This window comes from Dermacentor albipictus, chromosome 6, assembly GCF_038994185.2.
Source record: "Dermacentor albipictus isolate Rhodes 1998 colony chromosome 6, USDA_Dalb.pri_finalv2, whole genome shotgun sequence".
Taxonomy (NCBI): domain Eukaryota; kingdom Metazoa; phylum Arthropoda; class Arachnida; order Ixodida; family Ixodidae; genus Dermacentor; species Dermacentor albipictus.
Window position 1 is genome coordinate 138643475 of NC_091826.1, and position 10647 is coordinate 138654121.

Sequence of the window (10647 nt, forward strand, 5' to 3'; positions counted from 1 at the left end):
CAGTCAGCAAATCCGTGTAGGTTGGCGTCCACGGCACAGTCGTTCCGTCAGCTAAGGGTGAAGAACAGAAGTGTGAATAGTAGCAAGGTTCGGCCGCTAATCCCACTCGGCAACTGATGTTCGGTCTTTTTCTAGCGATTCCGGAAGGGGGTAGCGCCACTGGCAGCGATGGCGCTTGCGCTGTGAACTGTTTAACACATGCGATCAGTTGATCAATAGGCGATGAACTGATAATCCGGCAGTGATCCGAGTGAACACCTGGCGGCAGGTAGCTGCCACGAACGGTCGGCAGTCAGCAAATCCGTGTAGGTTGGCGTCCACGGCACAGTCGTTCCGTCAGCTAAGAGTGAAGAACAGAAGTGTGAATAGTAGCAAGGTTCGGCCGCTAATCCCACTCGGCAACTGATGTTCGGTCTTTTTCTAGCGATTCCGGAAGGGGGTAGCGCCACTGGCAGCGATGGCGCTTGCGCTGTGAACTGTTTAACACATGCGATCAGTTGATCAATAGGCGATGAACTGATAATCCGGCAGTGATCCTAGTGAACACCCGGCGGCAGGTAGCTGCCACGAACGGTCGGCAGTCAGCAAATCCGTGTAGGTTGGCGTCCACGGCACAGTCGTTCCGTCACCCAAGTAACCACGGATATCCGGGCGACGTCCAACGGACGTCCTTTCTGGATATTCGGGATGTCCGTGGGATATCCATGAATTTCCGACGTACGTCCGAGGGACGTCCCTGGGAAATCCAAAGGTAACCGCTTTGGCATCCATAGTACGTCCGACGCGGACATCCAGCATGGATATTCAGGGGACGTTCAGTATATATATATATATATATATATATATATATATATATATATATATATGTGTGTGTGTGTGTGTGTGTGTGTGTGTGTGTGTGTGTGTGTGTGTGTGTGTGTGTGTGTGTGTGTGTGTGTGTGTGTGTGTGTGTGTGTGTGTGTGTGTGTGTATCCGGGGATATTCCAGATATACACATACCTTGAAGCAACAGTAGTGGCCGGGACACATTCAAGCACCCGACCATTATAAATATTACATTGGTCGAGTGCTTGAATGCATTCTTGTTTTAAATAAACAAGAAATGAACCTACACCAACTTCCAAATACAATTAAACTTTTATTGTCACCTTATACATATACATATAAAGACCAAAAAGCAGATATATGCGTACTGTTCAAAGAACAAATAAATACACTGATAAAAAAGAAAATTTGCAATTCCAATAGCACAACAGAAGCTAGAGAACAGCAGAACAAAAATTATTATTGCCCACCCTGCTTGGACATCTGAGTTTGCAGCATGGAAAAAAAAGAGCAAAAAGACATCAATTAGCATTATTAAGCTGCGAAAGCAACAGAAATGACATGGAGGAATTAATATTGACTACGCTCCAATGCTCAGCCTCTGCTACACTTATAGGTTTGTGAGAAAATTCTTTAGGGACATACGATGCTAAAGAAAGAAAGTCGGACAACTGTCCGCGCTCTGTAGGTCCGAGACGGACCTGTAAACGACCAATTAACCAAGCACTAAGCAACTTTTTTATAATGCCCAGGCATAAAAGGTGCATGTAGTCAAGGGATGCAGAGGCAATGCAGTCTATGGGAAGCAGCGTCAAGACTGAGGTGCCTAGGTGATGGTCAGGGTCAATCAGACGCCTGAATGAATCATCAGAGCGCAAAGTGGAGGATCTTGTTGGAAAGCAGAGTCGGCTGCTCCTGTATGTGCCCTCTACTGTGCATTTGGACACGCAGAATACCCAGTGTGCCCTTTAATTCGAAAAACAAACGACTGTGCTGGTGCACGTAAAACAAAACATGCTGACGAAACCTCAATTACTCACTGCTCAAAAACGATTCCATTCGAAAGAAGCTGTTGTAGCTCAGTGACACGAGGGTTCAGAAAATCATTTGCTGAAACGAGCTTTGATGGGCCAGCAAAAATGCCGACTACAAAGGGGGAACTCTGCCATACGCACCATAACTGCATGGTAGAACTCTTTGAAACTGGCAGTCCGTTAATGTTAAATAACAAAGAAACATGGCCGCCCTTAAAACATGCTTCCGACATGGCATTTTCTAGTCAGCACTGCAAGCAAAAGTGTTTTTTGCTCACGAGCCATAGCAGTTAAAGCAGGTGCACGTTGTGTACCCCTGGGCATGGAGAGCAAAGTGCGAGCGTCACTTGGGAGAGATGAGGGGTCGAAGCTACTTCTCTTGAGCATCTTTAGCACATATGTGACCGCTGTATGTCCAACGTTTTCCTTAATGGCCCAAATGCACAGTTTTTCAGCAAAATCAAAGGGCGCCGATGAAGAGTCCGCGGTAGCTAAAGCAGTAGGCTCCGGGGTCCTGCTGACCAGAGAACCCGCATTGACTTGTGCGTACACCTCTCCTAAGGGATCATGTTCCGTTCTCACAGCGAAGTGAACTATCCGAAGTGTCTTGTAGAGTCGATCCATCAGGGAAGCAAGGCACATTGTCCTTAATGCGCGTACTGTCACGACCACCGTCCTGAACTTCCGATGTCGCCTCGGTGCAGCGGCCAGCATCACAAGGCGTACAAATGTTCGCAGGGACAGCACGACCGCACATGTTAATGCATGTGTGCGGCGTATATGCGCCACTGTACAGTTCTAGACTTCGGAATTCTCGAGCCGTTGACTGCTGGCTGCCGGTGCGAGATCCGAAGTCATCGAATATCGTCTTTGTTTCCAGCGACGCTCTCTTTCGCGCGTACGGCTTCTCCCACACTCAAGGCATGCTGGCACCTGTGAAGAAAACATATTTCAATACCCAAACGACTTAAAAAAGAAATCGATGTAGCTGACATACCTTGTAGCTGAGCAGCAGAAGGTAACAAACACCGCTCCGCTGCCCTTAATACGGTCGCAGAATGAAAAACGGCATGGCGACGATGGCTAGAGCTTGGATTGGATTGGATCATCTCACCCTTCAACGTGCATGTTTGAAAATATTGTATTATTACACAGTGAAATATTTACTTATTTTGGGAATATTTGGTATCTGATTTTTGAGTTTTTAGTTTCTGCTAACGCTGTCGGCGCCTTAAGGGCATAAAAACATAGCCTTTGAGATTACTGTAAATACATGGCGGCTCTGACGCAGTAAAGCTTTCGTAATCGCTTTCAACGCACGTAGCGACCAAAAGGGTAGCCTTTGAGATTTGTTTTTGTTACCTACAATGATATAATTGTATGCAAATTTGAACACTGTAGACTACTTCCTGTTTTAAGAAACCAGCCAAAAACAGACGCACACAGGAAACATACGAGAAGACAGGAAAGAGGCTGGAAGAGGCCTGTCTTATGTGTGTTTCCTGTGTCCGTCTTTTCTTTTTTTTGCTGGCTTTTTATAATACAATGCACGAACTAGCCCAACAACGTGCTTTACTTCCTGTTTCAATGATAAGCCTGAACCTACATAGCATAAGTCCCAGTTACATGTTCGGAGGTCAGGACCAAAACTCTATGATCAGGACCTTTTCATAATGAGGGACAACTTGAGTGCTTGGCTCTAGGTCGAACAAGTGGCTTCAAATGGGCGCTTATATATTCTGCTAGTCATTCACAAGGATTTTTTTTAAAGCAAACTACAAATTGTTTGTATGAACCCCCGATAGAAAAAAAAACGTATTTTAAAACTATGATGTTAAAGTGGGCAGAATTTATATCAAGTTGGAAAGATATTTATTTTGCTTTGAAAAAATAAGAGACTATGTCCGATAGAGAACAAAAATAAAGAAATATAATATGAACAGACTAACATTTCCGGCAATATTTTTATGTTAGTTCATGTATAACTCACTAGCCTGGACATGCCTATTTATGGACAGCCAGCAGACGTTCAAAACGGGATGTCCCATGGATCCCGTGGGGATATCCTTCGGACATCCAAACAGGATATGCACTTCTCCTGTACGTCCCATGGACGTCCGTGTTGGATATCCGGATGGATGGACGTTGGGACTTATGGTGGACGTCCCACGGATATCCGTGGTTACTTGGGCAGCTAAGGGTGAAGAATAGAAGTGTGAATAGTAAACAAGGTTTGGCCAGTAATCCCACTCTGCAACTGATGTTCGGTCTTCTTATAGCGATTCCGGAAGGGGGTGCCGCCGCTGGCAGCGATGGCGCTTGCGCTGTGGACTGTTTAACACAATCGATCACTTTATGAATGGGCGATGAACTGATAATCCGGCAGTGATCCGAGTGAACACCTGGCGGCAGGTAGCTGCCACGAACGGTCGGCAGTCAGCAAATCCGTGTAGGTTGGCGTCCACGGCACAGTCGTTCCGTCAGCTAAGGGTGAAGAACAGAAGTGTGAATAGTAGCAAGGTTCGGCCGGTATTCCCACTCGGCAACTGATGTTCGGTCTTCTTATAGCGATTCCGGAAGGGGGTGCCGCCGCTGGCAGCGATGGCGCTTGCGCTGTGGACTGTTTAACACAATCGATCACTTTATGAATGGGCGATGAACTGATAATCCGGCAGTGATCCGAGTGAACACCTGGCGGCAGGTAGCTGCCACGAACGGTAGGCAGTCAGCAAATCCGTGTAGGTTGGCGTCCACGGCACAGTCGTTCCGTCAGCTAAGGGTGAAGAACAGAAGTGTGAATAGTAGCAAGGTTCGGCCGGTATTCCCACTCGGCAACTGATGTTCGGTCTTCTTATAGCGATTCCGGAAGGGGGTGCCGCCGCTGGCAGCGATGGCGCTTGCGCTGTGGACTGTTTAACACAATCTATCACTTTATGAATGGGCGATGAACTGATAATCCGGCAGTGATCCGAGTGAACACCTGGCGGCAGGTAGCTGCCACGAACGGTCTGCAGTCAGCAAATCCGTGTAGGTTGGCGTCCACGGCACAGTCGTTACGTCAGCTAAGGGTGAAGAACAGAAGTGTGAATAGTAGCAAGGTTCGGCCGCTAATCCCGCTCGGCAACTGATGTTCGGTTTTTCTATAATGATTCCGGAAGGGGGTGCCGCCACTGGCAGCGATGGCGCTTGCGCTGTGGACTGTTTAACACAAGCGATCAGTTTATGAATGGGCGATGAACTGATGATCCGGCAGTGATCCTAGTGAACACCTGGCGGCAGGTAGCTGCCACGAACGGTCGGCAGTCAGCAAATCCGTTTAGGTTGGCCTCCACGGCGCAGTCGTTCCGTCAGCTAAGGGTGAAGAACAGAAGTGTGAATAGTAGCAAGGTTCGGCCGGTATTCCCACTCGGCAACTGATGTTCGGTTTTTCTATAATGATTCCGGAAGGGGGTGCCGCCACTGGCAGCGATGGCGCTTGCGCTGTGGACTGTTTAACACAAGCGATCAGTTTATGAATGGGCGATGAACTGATGATCCGGCAGTGATCCTAGTGAACACCTGGCGGCAGGTAGCTGCCACGAACGGTCGGCAGTCAGCAAATCCGTGTAGGTTGGCCTCCACGGCGCAGTCGTTCCGTCAGCTAAGGGTGAAGAACAGAAGTGTGAATAGTAGCAAGGTTCGGCCGGTATTCCCACTCGGCAACTGATGTTCGGTTTTTCTATAATGATTCCGGAAGGGGGTTGCCGCCACTGGCAGCGATGGCGCTTGCGCTGTGGACTGTTTAACACAAGCGATCAGTTTATGAATGGGCGATGAACTGATGATCCGGCAGTGATCCTAGTGAACACCTGGCGGCAGGTAGCTGCCACGAACGGTCGGCAGTCAGCAAATCCGTGTAGGTAGACGTCCACGGCACAGTCGTTCCGTCAGCTAAGGGTGAAGAACAGAAGTGTGAATAGTAGCAAGGTTCGGCCGGTATTCCCACTCGGCAACTGATGTTCGGTCTTCTTATAGCGATTCCGGAAGGGGGTGCCGCCGCTGGCAGCGATGGCGCTTGCGCTGTGGACTGTTTAACACAAGCGATCAGTTTATGAATGGGCGATGAACTGATGATCCGGCAGTGATCCTAGTGAACACCTGGCGGCAGGTAGCTGCCACGAACGGTCGGCAGTCAGCAAATCCGTGTAGGTTGGCCTCCACGGCCCAGTCGTTCCGTCAGCTAAGGGTGAAGAACACAAGTGTGAATAGTAGCAAGGTTCGGCCGGTATTCCCACTCGGCAACTGATGTTCGGTTTTTCTATAATGATTCCGGAAGGGGGTGCCGCCACTGGCAGCGATGGCGCTTGCGCTGTGGACTGTTTAACACAAGCGATCAGTTTATGAATGGGCGATGAACTGATAATCCGGCAGTGATCCGAGTGAACACCTGGCGGCAGGTAGCTGCCACGAACGGTAGGCAGTCAGCAAATCCGTGTAGGTTGGCGTCCACGGCACAGTCGTTCCGTCAGCTAAGGGTGAAGAACAGAAGTGTGAATAGTAGCAAGGTTCGGCCGGTATTCCCACTCGGCAACTGATGTTCGGTCTTCTTATAGCGATTCCGGAAGGGGGTGCCGCCGCTGGCAGCGATGGCGCTTGCGCTGTGGACTGTTTAACACAAGCGATCAGTTTATGAATGGGCGATGAACTGATGATCCGGCAGTGATCCTAGTGAACACCTGGCGGCAGGTAGCTGCCACGAACGGTCGGCAGTCAGCAAATCCGTGTAGGCTGGCCTCCACGGCGCAGTCGTTCCGTCAGCTAAGGGTGAAGAACAGAAGTGTGAATAGTAGCAAGCTTCGGCCGGTATTCCCACTCGGCAACTGATGTTCGGTTTTTCTATAATGATTCCGGAAGGGGGTTGCCGCCGCTGGCAGCGATGGCGCTTGCGCTGTGGACTGTTTAACACAAGCGATCAGTTTATGAATGGGCGATGAACTGATGATCCGGCAGTGATCCTAGTGAACACCTGGCGGCAGGTAGCTGCCACGAACGGTCGGCAGTCAGCAAATCCGTGTAGGTTGACGTCCACGGCACAGTCGTTCCGTCAGCTAAGGGTGAAGAACAGAAGTGTGAATAGTAGCAAGGTTCGGCCGGTATTCCCACTCGGCAACTGATGTTCGGTTTTTCTATAATGATTCCGGAAGGGGGTGCCGCCACTGGCAGCAATGGCGCTTGCGCTGTGGACTGTTTAACACAATCGATCACTTTATGAATGGGCGATGAACTGATAATCCGGCAGTGATCCGAGTGAACACCTGGCGGCAGGTGGCTGCCACGAACGATCGGCAGTCAGCAAATCCGTGTAGGTTGGCGTCCACGGCACAGTCGTTCCGTCAACTAAGGGTGAAGAACAGAAGTGTGAATAGTAGCAAGGTTCGGCCGCTAATCCCGCTCGGCAACTGATGTTCGGTTTTTCTATAATGATTCCGGAAGGGGGTTGCCGCCGCTGGCAGCGATGGCGCTTGCGCTGTGGACTGTTTAACACAAGCGATCAGTTTATGAATGGGCGATGAACTGATGATCCGGCAGTGATCCTAGTGAACACCTGGCGGCAGGTAGCTGCCACGAACGGTCGGCAGCCAGCAAATCCGTGTAGGTTGGCCTCCACGGCGCAGTCGTTCCGTCAGCTAAGGGTGAAGAAGAGAAGTGTGAATAGTAGCAAGGTTCGGCCGCTAATCCCGCTCGGCAACTGATGTTCGGTTTTTCTATAATGATTCCGGAAGGGGGTGCCGCCACTGGCATCGATGGCGCTTGCGCTGTGGACTGTTTAACACAAGCGATCAGTTTATGAATGGGCGATGAACTGATAATCCGGCAGTGATCCTAGTGAACACCTGGCGGCAGGTAGCTGCCACGAACGGTCGGCAGCCAGCAAATCCGTGTAGGTTGGCCTCCACGGCGCAGTCGTTCCGTCAGCTAAGGGTGAAGAACAGAAGTGTGAATAGTAGCAAGGTTCGGCCGCTAATCCCGCTCGGCAACTGATGTTCGGTTTTTCTATAATGATTCCGGAAGGGGGTGCCGCCACTGGCAGCGATGGCGCTTGAGCTGTGGACTGTTTAACACAAGCGATCAGTTTATGAATGGGCGATGAACTGATGATCCGGCAGTGATCCTAGTGAACACCTGGCGGCAGGTAGCTGCCACGAACGGTCGGCAGCCAGCAAATCCGTGTAGGTTGGCGTCCACGGCACAGTCGTTCCGTCAACTAAGGGTGAAGAACAGAAGTGTGAATAGTAGCAAGGTTCGGCCGCTAATCCCGCTCGGCAACTGATGTTCGGTTTTTCTATAATGATTCCGGAAGGGGGTTGCCGCCGCTGGCAGCGATGGCGCTTGCGCTGTGGACTGTTTAACACAAGCGATCAGTTTATGAATGGGCGATGAACTGATGATCCGGCAGTGATCCTAGTGAACACCTGGCGGCAGGTAGCTGCCACGAACGGTCGGCAGCCAGCAAATCCGTGTAGGTTGGCCTCCACGGCGCAGTCGTTCCGTCAGCTAAGGGTGAAGACCCAAGTAACCACGGATATCCGGGCGACGTCCGACGGACGTCCTTTCTGGATATTCGGGATGTCCGTGGGACGTCCATGAATATCCGACGTACGTCCGAGGGACGTCCCTGGGGAATCCAAAGGTAATCGCTTTGGCGTCCGTAGTACGTCCGACGCGGACATCCATCATGGACATTCAGGGGACGTTCAGGATATATATATATATATATATATATATATATATATATATATATAAATATATATATATATATATATATATATATATATATATATATATATATATATGTGTGTGTGTGTGTGTGTGTGTGTGTGTGTGTGTGTGTGTGTGTGTGTGTGTGTGTGTGTGTGTGTGTCTTCCCGGGGATATTCCAGATATACACATGCCTTGAAGCGACAATAGTGGCCGGGACACATTCAAGCACCGGACCATTATATATATTACATTGGTCTAATGCTTGAATGCATTCTTGTTCTAAATAAACGAGAAATGAACTTACACCAACTTCCAAATACAATTAAACGTTTATTGTGACCTTATACATATACATAAAAAGACCAATAAGCAGATATATGCGTACTGTTCAAAGAACAAATAAATACACGGATAAAGAAGAAAACTTGCAATTTCAATAGCACAACAACAAGGTAGAGAACAGCAGAACAAAAATACTTATTGCCCACCCTGCTTTGACATTTGAGTTTGCAGCATGGAATAAAAAGAAAGAGCAAAAACACATCAATTGGCATTATTAAGCAGCGAAAGCAACAGAAATGACATGAAGGAATTAATCTTGACTACATCACTTCACTAGCACTCTGCGACACGAGCACAAAAAATGACATTAACTGGCTAATGCCTTAAACTTTAATGTCATTCGCGGGGTGCCACACGGACATGCTTAATGGTATTGCAGCTTAAATGTTATTCGCGACGTAGTGCGTTCTCGTAAGTCAACTTGCCGTCAAATGCGTACTCTCGTTCCCAATGTCTCCACATTCTGACGTGGCTAAACGAACTATTCGTGAAGAACAATCAATATATTCTTCACTTTCTTTAAACAATAGCTCTTTCTCGTGGCGTAGTGCGTTCTTACAATTATTAAAACTCACTTGGCCATCGAATGCATACTCTCCTTTACAATGTCCCCGCCGTGGCCGTAGTGACCATATTCTCACGATATTAAACAAACTTGTAGTTAAAAACAACTAATATATTCTTCACTTTTTTTAAAAGGAGCTTTTTATTTTCGTAGAGATCAGCAGGCGATCTTGCCGCTACTGACGGCTACAGCTCTGATCATGAGCGCATTAGCCAGGAGAAGCTGTTTGCCAGGAGAATCAAAGGGCGCCGATGAAGAGTCCGCGGTAGCTAAAGCAAATGTAGACCGGGGTCCTGCTTACCAGAAAACCCGCATTGACTTGTGCGTACACCTCTCCTAAGGGATCCTGTTCCGTTCTCACAGCGAAGTGAACCATCCGAAGCGTCACGTAGAGTATATCCATCAGGGAAGCAAGGCACATTGTCCTTAGTGCGCGTAGTGTCACAACCACCATCCTGAACTTCCGATGTCGCCTCGGTGCAGCGACCAGCATCACAAGGCGTACAAATGTTTGCAGGGACAGCCCGAACGCACATGTTAATGCATGCGTGCGGGGTATGCGCGCCACTGCACAGTTCTAGATTTGCGAATTCTCGAGCTGTTGACTGCTGGCTGCCGGTGCGAGATCCGAAGTCCTCGAATATCGTCTTTGTTTCCAGCGACGCTCTTTTTCGCGCGTGCGGCTTCTCCCGCAGTCTAGGCATCCTGGCACCTGTGAAGAAAACACATTTCAATACCCAAACGAATTAAAAAAGAAATCGATGTAGCTGTCATACCTTGGTAGTTGAGTAGGAGACTTCGGCAGGCACGGAAGGTGACAAACGCTGCTCCGCTGCCCTTACAACGATCGCAGAATGAAAAATGGCGTGGCGACGATGGCTAGAGCTTGGATTGGATTGGATGACTGCAGCGTTCTGCTTTGCCAAGGTTGTAACACTTCCACGTGCATCTACGCAAACATAAATAGGTTTTTAAAATATTCTATTATCACACAGTGAAATATTTACTTATTCTGGGAATATTCGGTATCTGATTTTCGAGTTTTTAGTTTCTGCTAAAGCTGTCGGCGCCAGAAAAACATAGCCTTTGAGATTACTGTCAATGCATGGCGGCTCTGACGCATTATAGCTTTCGTAATCG

The 10647-nt window shown here is 48.8% G+C and overlaps 1 long non-coding RNA gene across 1 annotated transcript; it reads right to left on the bottom strand.

Annotated features, from left to right (window-relative positions):
* Window positions 1–8910: 8910 nt before the first annotated feature.
* On the bottom strand, window positions 8911–10404 carry LOC135896109 (uncharacterized). Its single transcript, XR_010562592.1, has 2 exons — window positions 10284–10404; window positions 8911–10219 (listed from the first exon to the last, which is right to left on the bottom strand). It is a non-coding gene; the product is annotated as an uncharacterized lncRNA (long non-coding RNA).
* Between the last annotated feature and the right edge of the window lie 243 nt (window positions 10405–10647).